The following is a 13788-nucleotide window of genomic DNA, read 5'->3' on the forward strand; positions in this document are numbered from 1 at the left end:
TAATTTCATGTGTCATGAGCCTTGTGTTTTATGACTGTTTCCCTCCTGGGGTAAATGAAGTTCTACCGTATGGTATTGTATCGGTACTCGGCTGCCTCCACTCAAGCCGACTGTTGTGTGAGGTTGAATTGTTCTTTGTTAGAAGGCACCCTGCTGGGAAATCTCCTCGTGAAGCTTGGCTACATCTACCCCTTACAAGAGCCCAGGAACCCATCGCTGAAGCCAGACAACAGTCTTTACAGGTTCCAGGTGAGCAAGTCCATTTTTTTAGTTGAGAGATACAGCACAGAAACAGGCCCTTTCGGCCCACCGGGTCCACGCCGACCAGCGATCCCCGCACATTAACACTATCCAACACCCACCAGGGACAATTGTTACATTTGCCCGGCCAATTAACCTACAAACCTGTACGTCTTTGGAGCGTGGGAGGAAACCGAAGATCTCGGAGAAAACCCACGCAGGTCACGGGGAGAACGTACAAACGCCGTACAGGCAGCGCCCGTGGTCGGGATCGAACCCGGGTCTCCGGCGCTGCATTCGCTGTAAGGCAGCAACTCTACCACTGCGCCACCGTGACCGCCCTCCATGATTGAGAATGGAGCAGAAATGGTTGCAGTTGCCTCGCTGAGGACCAGTCCCAGCTCCACGCTCCCTCACTCCCTGAATCCGGTCCGCTGCTGGCTTCAACAGTTTCTCAATGTGAATGCCCAGGCCCCTCTGGCTCCTGCAACCCAACGAGGTTCACCCCCAAATACTCGGTCCCAGATCCAGATGGAGGTTTCAGGGTTTCGACAATGGTTAAATGTCACGGAATTTGGTCACAAAACCTGATGTTCGCCACTCTGAAAGCTCCAGTGCACCATGTTGCAACTGCAGGATTCACTGTGGTTAATCACTTAGACCACATCTCTGTGGTTACCATTAGTGCAATGCCTTTAACCAGGTACCATTTCTCAAAGCCACAATGGTAACATTTGCCCCCGAGCCTCATCAGGTGGTGTTGATTGAAAGGTACAGCGTGGAAACAGGCCCTTCGGAGTCCACGCCGACCATCGCATGCGAAAGTGGGATAACATGGAACTAGTGCGATGGTCGGCGTGGACTCGGTGGGCCGAAGGGCCTGTTTCCATGCTGTATCCTTACAGGGGGCCGATTAACCCACAAGCCCACAGGCGGGGGGAAACCGGAGCACCCGGAGGAAAGCCGTGTGCGTTCACAGGGAAGAACGTGCAAACTCCGCACGCACAGACTGCGCCCGGTGTCAGGATGGAACCCGGGTCTCTGGCGCTGTGAGGCAGCAGCTCTACCCGCTGCGGGACCATGTCGCGAGCTGGGACGCCCCGCTTGGCCGGAGGCAGGTCATGCTCAGCTTGTGAGAGGAGGGGAGAGAGAGCGAGGTGGCGGGAGAGAGTTCCAGAACTTAGGCTGCGGAAGGAAGCGGTGGTTGGGGGGCATCAGGAAGGAGCGCAGGGATGGATGGGAAAGTGGGATAACATAGAACTAGTGCGATGGTCGGCATGGACTCAGCGGGCCGAAGGTCCTGTTTCCATGCTGCATCTTCACGGAGGGACGATTAACCCACAAACCTGCCTGTGTTACACCCTGCCATCTCTTCTGCCCCCTCAGACCCCCTACTTCTGGCCCAGTCAGGAGTGGCCTGCCGAGGACACAGACTACGGTGAGTTACTTCAGCCCCCAACCCAATCTGAAGGTCAGAAGTGATAGGAGTAGAATTAGGCCATTCGGCGCAACAAGTCTACTCCACCATTCAATCATGTCTAATCTATCTCTCCCTCCTAACCCCATTCTCCTGCCTCCTCCCCGTAACCTCTGACACCCACACTAATCAAGGATCTATCTATCTGTCCGTCCGTCCGTCTGTCCCTCCCTCCCTCCCTCCCTCCCTCCCTCCCTCCCTCCCTCCCTCCCTCCCTCCCTCCCTCCCTCCCTCCCTCCCTCCCTCCCTCCCTCCCTCCCTCCCTCCCTCCCTCCCTCCCTCCATCCGTCCATCCCTCCATCCCTCCATCCCTCCATCCGTCCATCCGTCCATCCGTCCATCCGTCTATCCGTCTATCCATCTATCTATCTATCTATCTATCTATCTATCTATCTATCTAATCTATCTAATCTATCTATCTAATCTATCTATCCCTCCCTCCCTTAAAACCTCCTCCTTCCCATTCACACCAGCTCCCCAGCAACAGTGGAGGATAGGCCAGGACAGCACCAGGAGCAGGCCCTTCGATCCACAGTGTCTGTGCCAAACATGGTGCCCAGTTTAAACTAACCATCTCTGCTGGCAAGTGATCCCTGCATTCCCTGCATACTCATGTGCTTCTGTAAAAGCCTCTTAAACGCCACTATTGTCCCTGCCTCCACCACCACCACCTGGCAGCGTGTTCAAGGCAGCCATCAATCATTCTCTGTACAAAGATACCGCCCCGCACATCTCCTTTAAACTTTGCCCCTCTCACCGTAAAGCTTTGCCCTCTAGTCCACCTGAAGGCACAATTTCCACCTGAGGAAAGGTTCTGACCATTTACCGTATCGATGCCTTTCATAACTTTTATACACTTCCAACAGGTCTCTTCTCAGCTTCCGACGCTCCAGAGAAAACGACCCAACTCTGTCCAACTTCCCCTAATAGCCAACACCTTCCAACGAAGGCACCATTCCAGTAAATGGGCCTGTATTCACTGGAGTCTAGAAGGATGAGAGGGGATCTGAAAGAGATGTATAAAATTATGAAAGCTAGATGCAGGAAAAGTGTTCCCAATGTTGGGGGAGTCCAGAACCAGGGGCCACACAGTCTAAGAATAAAGGGGAGGCCATTTAAAACTTTTACACCCAGAGAGTTGTGAATTTGTGGAATTCTCTGCCACAGAAGGCAGTGGAGGCCAATTCACTGGATGAATTTAAAAGAGAGTTAGATAGAACTCTCGGGACTAGTGGAATCAAGGGATATGGGGAGAAGGCAGGCACGGGTTACTGATTGTGGATGATCAGCCATGATCACGATGAATGGCGGTGCTGGCTCGAAGGGCTAAAGGGTCTCCTCCTGCACCTATTTTCTTTGTCCCTAAACCTCTTCTGCATCCTCTCTAAAGCCTCCACATCCTTCCGAGAGTGAAGCAACGAGAACTGCAGGCAATACACCAAATGCAGCCGAACCAAAGTCCTGTCCTTGCAAAGTCCTGCAAGTGTCGGGAGTGCAAGTGACCGACTGCCACTTACACTCAATGCCTGACCCAATGAAGTTCGGTCAGCCTACCATACGCCTTATTTACCACTCTTGCGACTTGCCTTCCCACTTCCAGGGAAACCTGGACCCCAAGATCCCTCTGTACATTCTGTTAGTGGTCTTGCCATTAAGCAACGGAATGGACCACACGTTATTCTGACATGTGACAAGGCACAGTGAGATTCTTTGCCTGCCCATCCAAGCATCCTCCCCTCTCTTCTTCCAAATTCTTCATTGACCAACGAATTGTTTTTGTTCAACAGCAATTTATTTGGCAAAGAAAAACATCCGTAAAAAAGGTGCGCTGGAGGAATATGAGAAGGTAAGAGCAGCGGGAGGGAGGTGGGTGCGGAGAGTGAGTGGTTAAACGTTGCTGTGAACTGACCCCAAACTCAACCTTTCCCCACTACGGCCATCGTTCTGGTCATCAATACGTTTCAGTGAGATGAGGAAAATCTTTTTCACCCAGAGAGTTGTGAATCTGTTGGATTCTCTGCCATGGGAGGCAGTGGAGGCCGATTCACTGGATGAATTTAAAAGAGAGTTGGATAGAGCTCTAGGAGCTAACGGAATCAAGGGATATGGGGAGAAGGCAGGCACAGGTTACTGATTGTGTATGATCAGCCATGATCATATTGAATGGCGGTGCTGGCTCGAAGGGCCAAATGGCCTCCTCTTGCACCTATTTTCGAGGTAATCGATGTAATCGATGGACAAACTGATTGTTTTCTCTGGAGCTTCAGAGGCTGAGGGGAGGCAGAGATAGTGTAGAGACAGTGAACTTCTTTCACATAGAGAGTGTCAACAGTCTGAACATATTCCCATCGACCTCAGATGAAGCGTGGATGAGTTGGGTTGTTCTATCTGACGCTGTTGTAAATATCTTAGCCTTAAGGTGAGCGGGCAAAGTTTAAAGGAGATGTGTGGGGCAAGTTTCTCACACAGAGGGGTGCCAGGAACACGCTGCCAAGGGTGGTGTTGGAGGTGGGTACGGCTGTAGCAAGTGAGGCTTTTAGATAGGCACACGGATATGCTGGGAATAGCGGGATATGGATCACGTGCAGGCAGAGGAGATTGGCACGGTTGGCCTGGCACGGTGGCGCAACGGTAGAGTTGCTGCCTTACAGCGAATGCAGCGCCGGAGACTCGGGTTCGATCCTGACTACGGGTGCTGTACTGTAGGGAGTTTGTACGTTCTCCCCGTGACCTGCGTGGGTTTTCTCCGAGATCTTCGGTTTCCTCCCACACTCCAAAGACGTACAGATATGTAGGTTAATTGGCTGGGCAAATGTAAAAATTGTCCCTAGTGGGTGTAGGATAGTGTTAGTGTGCGGGGATCGCTGGGCGGTGCGGAGCCGGTGGGGCCGAAGGGCCTGTTTCTGCGCTGTATCTCTAAATCAAAAAATTAGTTTAGCTTGGCATCATGTTCGGCATGGACACAGTGGGCATGGACACAGTGGGCATGGACACAGTGGGCACGGACACAGTGGGCACAGACACAGTGGGCACAGACACAGTGGGCATGGACACAGTGGGCACGGACACAGTGGGCACGGACACAGTGGGCATGGACACAGTGGGCACGGACACAGTGGGCACGGACACAGTGGGCACAGACACAGTGGGCATGGACACAGTGGGCATGGACACAGTGGGCATGGACACAGTGGGCACAGACACAGTGGGCATGGACACAGTGGGCATGGACACAGTGGGCATGGACACAGTGGGCATGGACACAGTGGGCACGGACACAGTGGGCATGGACACAGTGGGCATGGACACAGTGGGCATGGACACAGTGGGCACGGACACAGTGGGCACGGACACAGTGGGCACGGACACAGTGGGCACGGACACAGTGGGCACGGACACAGTGGGCATGGACACAGTGGGCATGGACACAGTGGGCATGGACACAGTGGGCACGGACACAGTGGGCATGGACACAGTGGGCATGGACACAGTGGGCACGGACACAGTGGGCACGGACACAGTGGGCACGGACACAGTGGGCATGGACACAGTGGGCACGGACACAGTGGGCACGGACACAGTGGGCATGGACACAGTGGGCATGGACACAGTGGGCATGGACACAGTGGGCACAGACACAGTGGGCACGGACACAGTGGGCACAGACATAGTGGGCATGGACACAGTGGGCATGGACACAGTGGGCATGGACACAGTGGGCATGGACATAGTGGGCACAGACATAGTGGGCATGGACACAGTGGGCATGGACACAGTGGGCATGGACACAGTGGGCATGGACACAGTGGGCATGGACACAGTGGGCACGGACACAGTGGGCATGGACACAGTGGGCACAGACATAGTGGGCATGGACACAGTGGGCATGGACACAGTGGGCATGGACACAGTGGGCATGGACATAGTGGGCACAGACATAGTGGGCATGGACACAGTGGGCATGGACACAGTGGGCACAGACATAGTGGGCATGGACACAGTGGGCATGGACACAGTGGGCACAGTGGGCATGGACACAGTGGGCACAGTGGGCATGGACACAGTGGGCATGGACACAGTGGGCATGGACACAGTGGGCATGGACACAGTGGGCATGGACACAGTGGGCATGGACACAGTGGGCACAGTGGGCACGGACACAGTGGGCATGGACACAGTGGGCACAGTGGGCACGGACACAGTGGGCATGGACACAGTGGGCACAGTGGGCACGGACACAGTGGGCATGGACACAGTGGGCACGGACACAGTGGGCACGGACACAGTGGGCACAGTGGGCACAGTGGGCATGGACACAGTGGGCACGGACACAGTGGGCACAGTGGGCACAGTGGGCATGGACACAGTGGGCACGGACACAGTGGGCACGGACACAGTGGGCATGGACACAGTGGGCACGGACACAGTGGGCACGGACATAGTGGGCATGGACACAGTGGGCACGGACACAGTGGGCATGGACACAGTGGGCACGGACACAGTGGGCACAGTGGGCACAGTGGGCATGGACACAGTGGGCACGGACACAGTGGGCACAGTGGGCACAGTGGGCATGGACACAGTGGGCACGGACACAGTGGGCATGGACACAGTGGGCATGGACACAGTGGGCATGGACACAGTGGGCATGGACACAGTGGGCATGGACACAGTGGGCATGGACACAGTGGGCATGGACACAGTGGGCACAGTGGGCACAGTGGGCATGGACACAGTGGGCACAGATACAGTGGGCACGGACACAGTGGGCATGGACACAGTGGGTATGGACACAGTGGGCACGGACACAGTGGGCATGGACACAGTGGGCACGGACACAGTGGGCATGGACACAGTGGGCACAGTGGGCACGGACACAGTGGGCACAGACATAGTGGGCACGGACACAGTGGGCACAGACACAGTGGGCATGGACACAGTGGGCATGGACACAGTGGGCATGGACACAGTGGGCATGGACACAGTGGGCATGGACACAGTGGGCACGGACACAGTGGGCACGGACACAGTGGGCATGGACACAGTGGGCACGGACACAGTGGGCACAGACATAGTGGGCATGGACACAGTGGGCATGGACACAGTGGGCATGGACACAGTGGGCACAGACATAGTGGGCATGGACACAGTGGGCATGGACACAGTGGGCATGGACACAGTGGGCATGGACACAGTGGGCACAGACATAGTGGGCACGGACACAGTGGGCACAGACACAGTGGGCATGGACACAGTGGGCATGGACACAGTGGGCATGGACACAGTGGGCATGGACACAGTGGGCATGGACACAGTGGGCACGGACACAGTGGGCACGGACACAGTGGGCATGGACACAGTGGGCACGGACACAGTGGGCACAGACATAGTGGGCATGGACACAGTGGGCATGGACACAGTGGGCATGGACACAGTGGGCACAGACATAGTGGGCATGGACACAGTGGGCATGGACACAGTGGGCATGGACACAGTGGGCATGGACACAGTGGGCACAGACATAGTGGGCATGGACACAGTGGGCATGGACACAGTGGGCACGGACACAGTGGGCACGGACACAGTGGGCATGGACACAGTGGGCACGGACACAGTGGGCATGGACACAGTGGGCACGGTGGGCACGGACACAGTGGGCATGGACACAGTGGGCATGGACACAGTGGGCATGGACACAGTGGGCACGGACACAGTGGGCACGGACACAGTGGGCATGGACACAGTGGGCACGGACACAGTGGGCACGGACACAGTGGGCACGGACACAGTGGGCATGGACATAGTGGGCATGGACACAGTGGGCATGGACACAGTGGGCATGGACACAGTGGGCACAGACACAGTGGGCATGGACACAGTGGGCACGGACACAGTGGGCATGGACACAGTGGGCACGGACATAGTGGGCATGGACATAGTGGGCATGGACACAGTGGACATGGACACAGTGGGCATGGACACAGTGGGCATGGACACAGTGGGCATGGACACAGTGGGCACGGACATAGTGGGCATGGACACAGTGGACATGGACACAGTGGACACAGTGGGCACGGACACAGTGGGCATGGACACAGTGGGCATGGACACAGTGGGCATGGACACAGTGGGCACGGACATAGTGGGCATGGACACAGTGGGCACAGTGGGCACAGTGGGCACGGACACAGTGGGCATGGACACAGTGGGCATGGACACAGTGGGCACGGACACAGTGGGCACAGTGGGCACAGTGGGCACGGACACAGTGGGCATGGACACAGTGGGCATGGACACAGTGGGCACGGACACAGTGGGCATGGACACAGTGGGCACGGACACAGTGGGCACAGTGGGCACAGTGGGCACGGACACAGTGGGCATGGACACAGTGGGCATGGACACAGTGGGCACGGACACAGTGGGCATGGACACAGTGGGCACGGACACAGTGGGCACAGACATAGTGGGCATGGACACAGTGGGCATGGACACAGTGGGCACGGACACAGTGGGCACAGACATAGTGGGCATGGACACAGTGGGCATGGACACAGTGGGCATGGACACAGTGGGCACGGACACAGTGGGCACAGTGGGCACAGTGGGCACGGACACAGTGGGCATGGACACAGTGGGCATGGACACAGTGGGCACGGACACAGTGGGCATGGACACAGTGGGCACGGACACAGTGGGCACAGACATAGTGGGCATGGACACAGTGGGCATGGACACAGTGGGCACGGACACAGTGGGCACAGACATAGTGGGCACAGACACAGTGGGCATGGACACAGTGGGCATGGACACAGTGGGCACGGACACAGTGGGCACAGTGGGCATGGACACAGTGGGCATGGACACAGTGGGCACGGACACAGTGGGCACAGACATAGTGGGCATGGACACAGTGGGCATGGACACAGTGGGCACGGACACAGTGGGCACAGACATAGTGGGCACAGACACAGTGGGCATGGACACAGTGGGCATGGACACAGTGGGCATGGACACAGTGGGCACGGACACAGTGGGCACAGACATAGTGGGCATGGACACAGTGGGCATGGACACAGTGGACACAGTGGGCATGGACACAGTGGGCACGGACACAGTGGGCATGGACACAGTGGACACAGTGGGCATGGACACAGTGGGCATGGACACAGTGGGCACAGACATAGTGGGCATGGACACAGTGGGCACGGACACAGTGGGCACGGACACAGTGGGCACGGACACAGTGGGCACAGACATAGTGGGCATGGACACAGTGGGCACGGACATAGTGGGCATGGACACAGTGGACACAGTGGGCACAGATACAGTGGGCACAGACATAGTGGGCACAGACATAGTGGGCATGGACACAGTGGGCACAGACATAGTGGGCACGGACACAGTGGGCACGGACACAGTGGGCACAGACATAGTGGGCATGGACACAGTGGGCATGGACACAGTGGGCATGGACACAGTGGGCACGGACATAGTGGGCATGGACACAGTGGGCATGGACACAGTGGACACAGTGGGCACAGATACAGTGGGCACAGACATAGTGGGCACAGACATAGTGGGCATGGACACAGTGGGCATGGACACAGTGGGCACAGACATAGTGGGCATGGACACAGTGGGCATGGACACAGTGGGCACAGACATAGTGGGCATGGACACAGTGGGCATGGACACAGTGGGCATGGACATAGTGGACACAGTGGGCATGGACACAGTGGGCACAGACATAGTGGGCATGGACACAGTGGGCATGGACACAGTGGGCATGGACATAGTGGGCATGGACATAGTGGACACAGTGGGCACAGATACAGTGGGCACAGACATAGTGGGTACGGACACAGTGGGCATGGACACAGTGGGCATGGACACAGTGGGCATGGACACAGTGGGCACGGACACAGTGGGCATGGACACAGTGGGCATGGACACAGTGGGCACGGACACAGTGGGCATGGACACAGTGGGCACGGACACAGTGGGCATGGACACAGTGGGCACAGTGGGCACGGACACAGTGGGCACAGACATAGTGGGCACGGACACAGTGGGCACAGACACAGTGGGCATGGACACAGTGGGCATGGACACAGTGGGCATGGACACAGTGGGCATGGACACAGTGGGCATGGACACAGTGGGCACGGACACAGTGGGCACGGACACAGTGGGCATGGACACAGTGGGCACGGACACAGTGGGCACAGACATAGTGGGCATGGACACAGTGGGCATGGACACAGTGGGCATGGACACAGTGGGCACAGACATAGTGGGCATGGACACAGTGGGCATGGACACAGTGGGCATGGACACAGTGGGCATGGACACAGTGGGCACAGACATAGTGGGCACGGACACAGTGGGCACAGACACAGTGGGCATGGACACAGTGGGCATGGACACAGTGGGCATGGACACAGTGGGCATGGACACAGTGGGCATGGACACAGTGGGCACGGACACAGTGGGCACGGACACAGTGGGCATGGACACAGTGGGCACGGACACAGTGGGCACAGACATAGTGGGCATGGACACAGTGGGCATGGACACAGTGGGCATGGACACAGTGGGCACAGACATAGTGGGCATGGACACAGTGGGCATGGACACAGTGGGCATGGACACAGTGGGCATGGACACAGTGGGCACAGACATAGTGGGCATGGACACAGTGGGCATGGACACAGTGGGCACGGACACAGTGGGCACGGACACAGTGGGCATGGACACAGTGGGCACGGACACAGTGGGCATGGACACAGTGGGCACGGTGGGCACGGACACAGTGGGCATGGACACAGTGGGCATGGACACAGTGGGCATGGACACAGTGGGCACGGACACAGTGGGCACGGACACAGTGGGCATGGACACAGTGGGCACGGACACAGTGGGCACGGACACAGTGGGCACGGACACAGTGGGCATGGACATAGTGGGCATGGACACAGTGGGCATGGACACAGTGGGCATGGACACAGTGGGCACAGACACAGTGGGCATGGACACAGTGGGCACGGACACAGTGGGCATGGACACAGTGGGCACGGACATAGTGGGCATGGACATAGTGGGCATGGACACAGTGGACATGGACACAGTGGGCATGGACACAGTGGGCATGGACACAGTGGGCATGGACACAGTGGGCACGGACATAGTGGGCATGGACACAGTGGACATGGACACAGTGGACACAGTGGGCACGGACACAGTGGGCATGGACACAGTGGGCATGGACACAGTGGGCATGGACACAGTGGGCACGGACATAGTGGGCATGGACACAGTGGGCACAGTGGGCACAGTGGGCACGGACACAGTGGGCATGGACACAGTGGGCATGGACACAGTGGGCACGGACACAGTGGGCACAGTGGGCACAGTGGGCACGGACACAGTGGGCATGGACACAGTGGGCATGGACACAGTGGGCACGGACACAGTGGGCATGGACACAGTGGGCACGGACACAGTGGGCACAGTGGGCACAGTGGGCACGGACACAGTGGGCATGGACACAGTGGGCATGGACACAGTGGGCACGGACACAGTGGGCATGGACACAGTGGGCACGGACACAGTGGGCACAGACATAGTGGGCATGGACACAGTGGGCATGGACACAGTGGGCACGGACACAGTGGGCACAGACATAGTGGGCATGGACACAGTGGGCATGGACACAGTGGGCATGGACACAGTGGGCACGGACACAGTGGGCACAGTGGGCACAGTGGGCACGGACACAGTGGGCATGGACACAGTGGGCATGGACACAGTGGGCACGGACACAGTGGGCATGGACACAGTGGGCACGGACACAGTGGGCACAGACATAGTGGGCATGGACACAGTGGGCATGGACACAGTGGGCACGGACACAGTGGGCACAGACATAGTGGGCACAGACACAGTGGGCATGGACACAGTGGGCATGGACACAGTGGGCACGGACACAGTGGGCACAGTGGGCATGGACACAGTGGGCATGGACACAGTGGGCACGGACACAGTGGGCACAGACATAGTGGGCATGGACACAGTGGGCATGGACACAGTGGGCACGGACACAGTGGGCACAGACATAGTGGGCACAGACACAGTGGGCATGGACACAGTGGGCATGGACACAGTGGGCATGGACACAGTGGGCACGGACACAGTGGGCACAGACATAGTGGGCATGGACACAGTGGGCATGGACACAGTGGACACAGTGGGCATGGACACAGTGGGCACGGACACAGTGGGCATGGACACAGTGGACACAGTGGGCATGGACACAGTGGGCATGGACACAGTGGGCACAGACATAGTGGGCATGGACACAGTGGGCACGGACACAGTGGGCACGGACACAGTGGGCACGGACACAGTGGGCACAGACATAGTGGGCATGGACACAGTGGGCACGGACATAGTGGGCATGGACACAGTGGACACAGTGGGCACAGATACAGTGGGCACAGACATAGTGGGCACAGACATAGTGGGCATGGACACAGTGGGCACAGACATAGTGGGCACGGACACAGTGGGCACGGACACAGTGGGCACAGACATAGTGGGCATGGACACAGTGGGCATGGACACAGTGGGCATGGACACAGTGGGCACGGACATAGTGGGCATGGACACAGTGGGCATGGACACAGTGGACACAGTGGGCACAGATACAGTGGGCACAGACATAGTGGGCACAGACATAGTGGGCATGGACACAGTGGGCATGGACACAGTGGGCACAGACATAGTGGGCATGGACACAGTGGGCATGGACACAGTGGGCACAGACATAGTGGGCATGGACACAGTGGGCATGGACACAGTGGGCATGGACATAGTGGACACAGTGGGCATGGACACAGTGGGCACAGACATAGTGGGCATGGACACAGTGGGCATGGACACAGTGGGCATGGACATAGTGGGCATGGACATAGTGGACACAGTGGGCACAGATACAGTGGGCACAGACATAGTGGGTACGGACACAGTGGGCATGGACACAGTGGGCATGGACACAGTGGGCATGGACACAGTGGGCACGGACACAGTGGGCATGGAGACAGTGGGCATGGACACAGTGGGCACGGACACAGTGGGCATGGACACAGTGGGCACGGACACAGTGGGCATGGACACAGTGGGCACAGTGGGCACGGACACAGTGGGCACAGACATAGTGGGCACGGACACAGTGGGCACAGACACAGTGGGCATGGACACAGTGGGCATGGACACAGTGGGCATGGACACAGTGGGCATGGACACAGTGGGCATGGACACAGTGGGCACGGACACAGTGGGCACGGACACAGTGGGCATGGACACAGTGGGCACGGACACAGTGGGCACAGACATAGTGGGCATGGACACAGTGGGCATGGACACAGTGGGCATGGACACAGTGGGCACAGACATAGTGGGCATGGACACAGTGGGCATGGACACAGTGGGCATGGACACAGTGGGCACAGACATAGTGGGCACGGACACAGTGGGCACAGACACAGTGGGCATGGACACAGTGGGCATGGACACAGTGGGCATGGACACAGTGGGCATGGACACAGTGGGCATGGACACAGTGGGCACGGACACAGTGGGCACGGACACAGTGGGCATGGACACAGTGGGCACGGACACAGTGGGCACAGACATAGTGGGCATGGACACAGTGGGCATGGACACAGTGGGCATGGACACAGTGGGCACAGACATAGTGGGCATGGACACAGTGGGCATGGACACAGTGGGCATGGACACAGTGGGCATGGACACAGTGGGCACAGACATAGTGGGCATGGACACAGTGGGCATGGACACAGTGGGCACGGACACAGTGGGCACGGACACAGTGGGCATGGACACAGTGGGCACGGACACAGTGGGCATGGACACAGTGGGCACGGTGGGCACGGACACAGTGGGCATGGACACAGTGGGCATGGACACAGTGGGCATGGACACAGTGGGCACGGACACAGTGGGCACGGACACAGTGGGCATGGACACAGTGGGCACGGACACAGTGG

At 57.9% G+C, this 13788-nt stretch overlaps 1 protein-coding gene across 1 annotated transcript in view; it reads left to right on the top strand.

The window, feature by feature from the left end:
- Positions 1 to 146: 146 nt before the first annotated feature.
- Positions 147 to 13788, top strand: part of LOC144594636 (regulator of G-protein signaling 9-like) — a 59135-nt gene continuing 45493 nt past the window's right edge. Inside the window, exons 1-3 of the mRNA XM_078401411.1 lie at positions 147 to 249; positions 1627 to 1678; positions 3505 to 3563. The gene's annotated coding sequence lies outside the window, so the exon portion shown is untranslated. The remainder of the gene's footprint in view (positions 250 to 1626; positions 1679 to 3504; positions 3564 to 13788) is intronic.

Source organism: Rhinoraja longicauda, chromosome 6, assembly GCF_053455715.1.
Source record: "Rhinoraja longicauda isolate Sanriku21f chromosome 6, sRhiLon1.1, whole genome shotgun sequence".
Taxonomy (NCBI): Eukaryota; Metazoa; Chordata; class Chondrichthyes; order Rajiformes; family Arhynchobatidae; genus Rhinoraja; species Rhinoraja longicauda.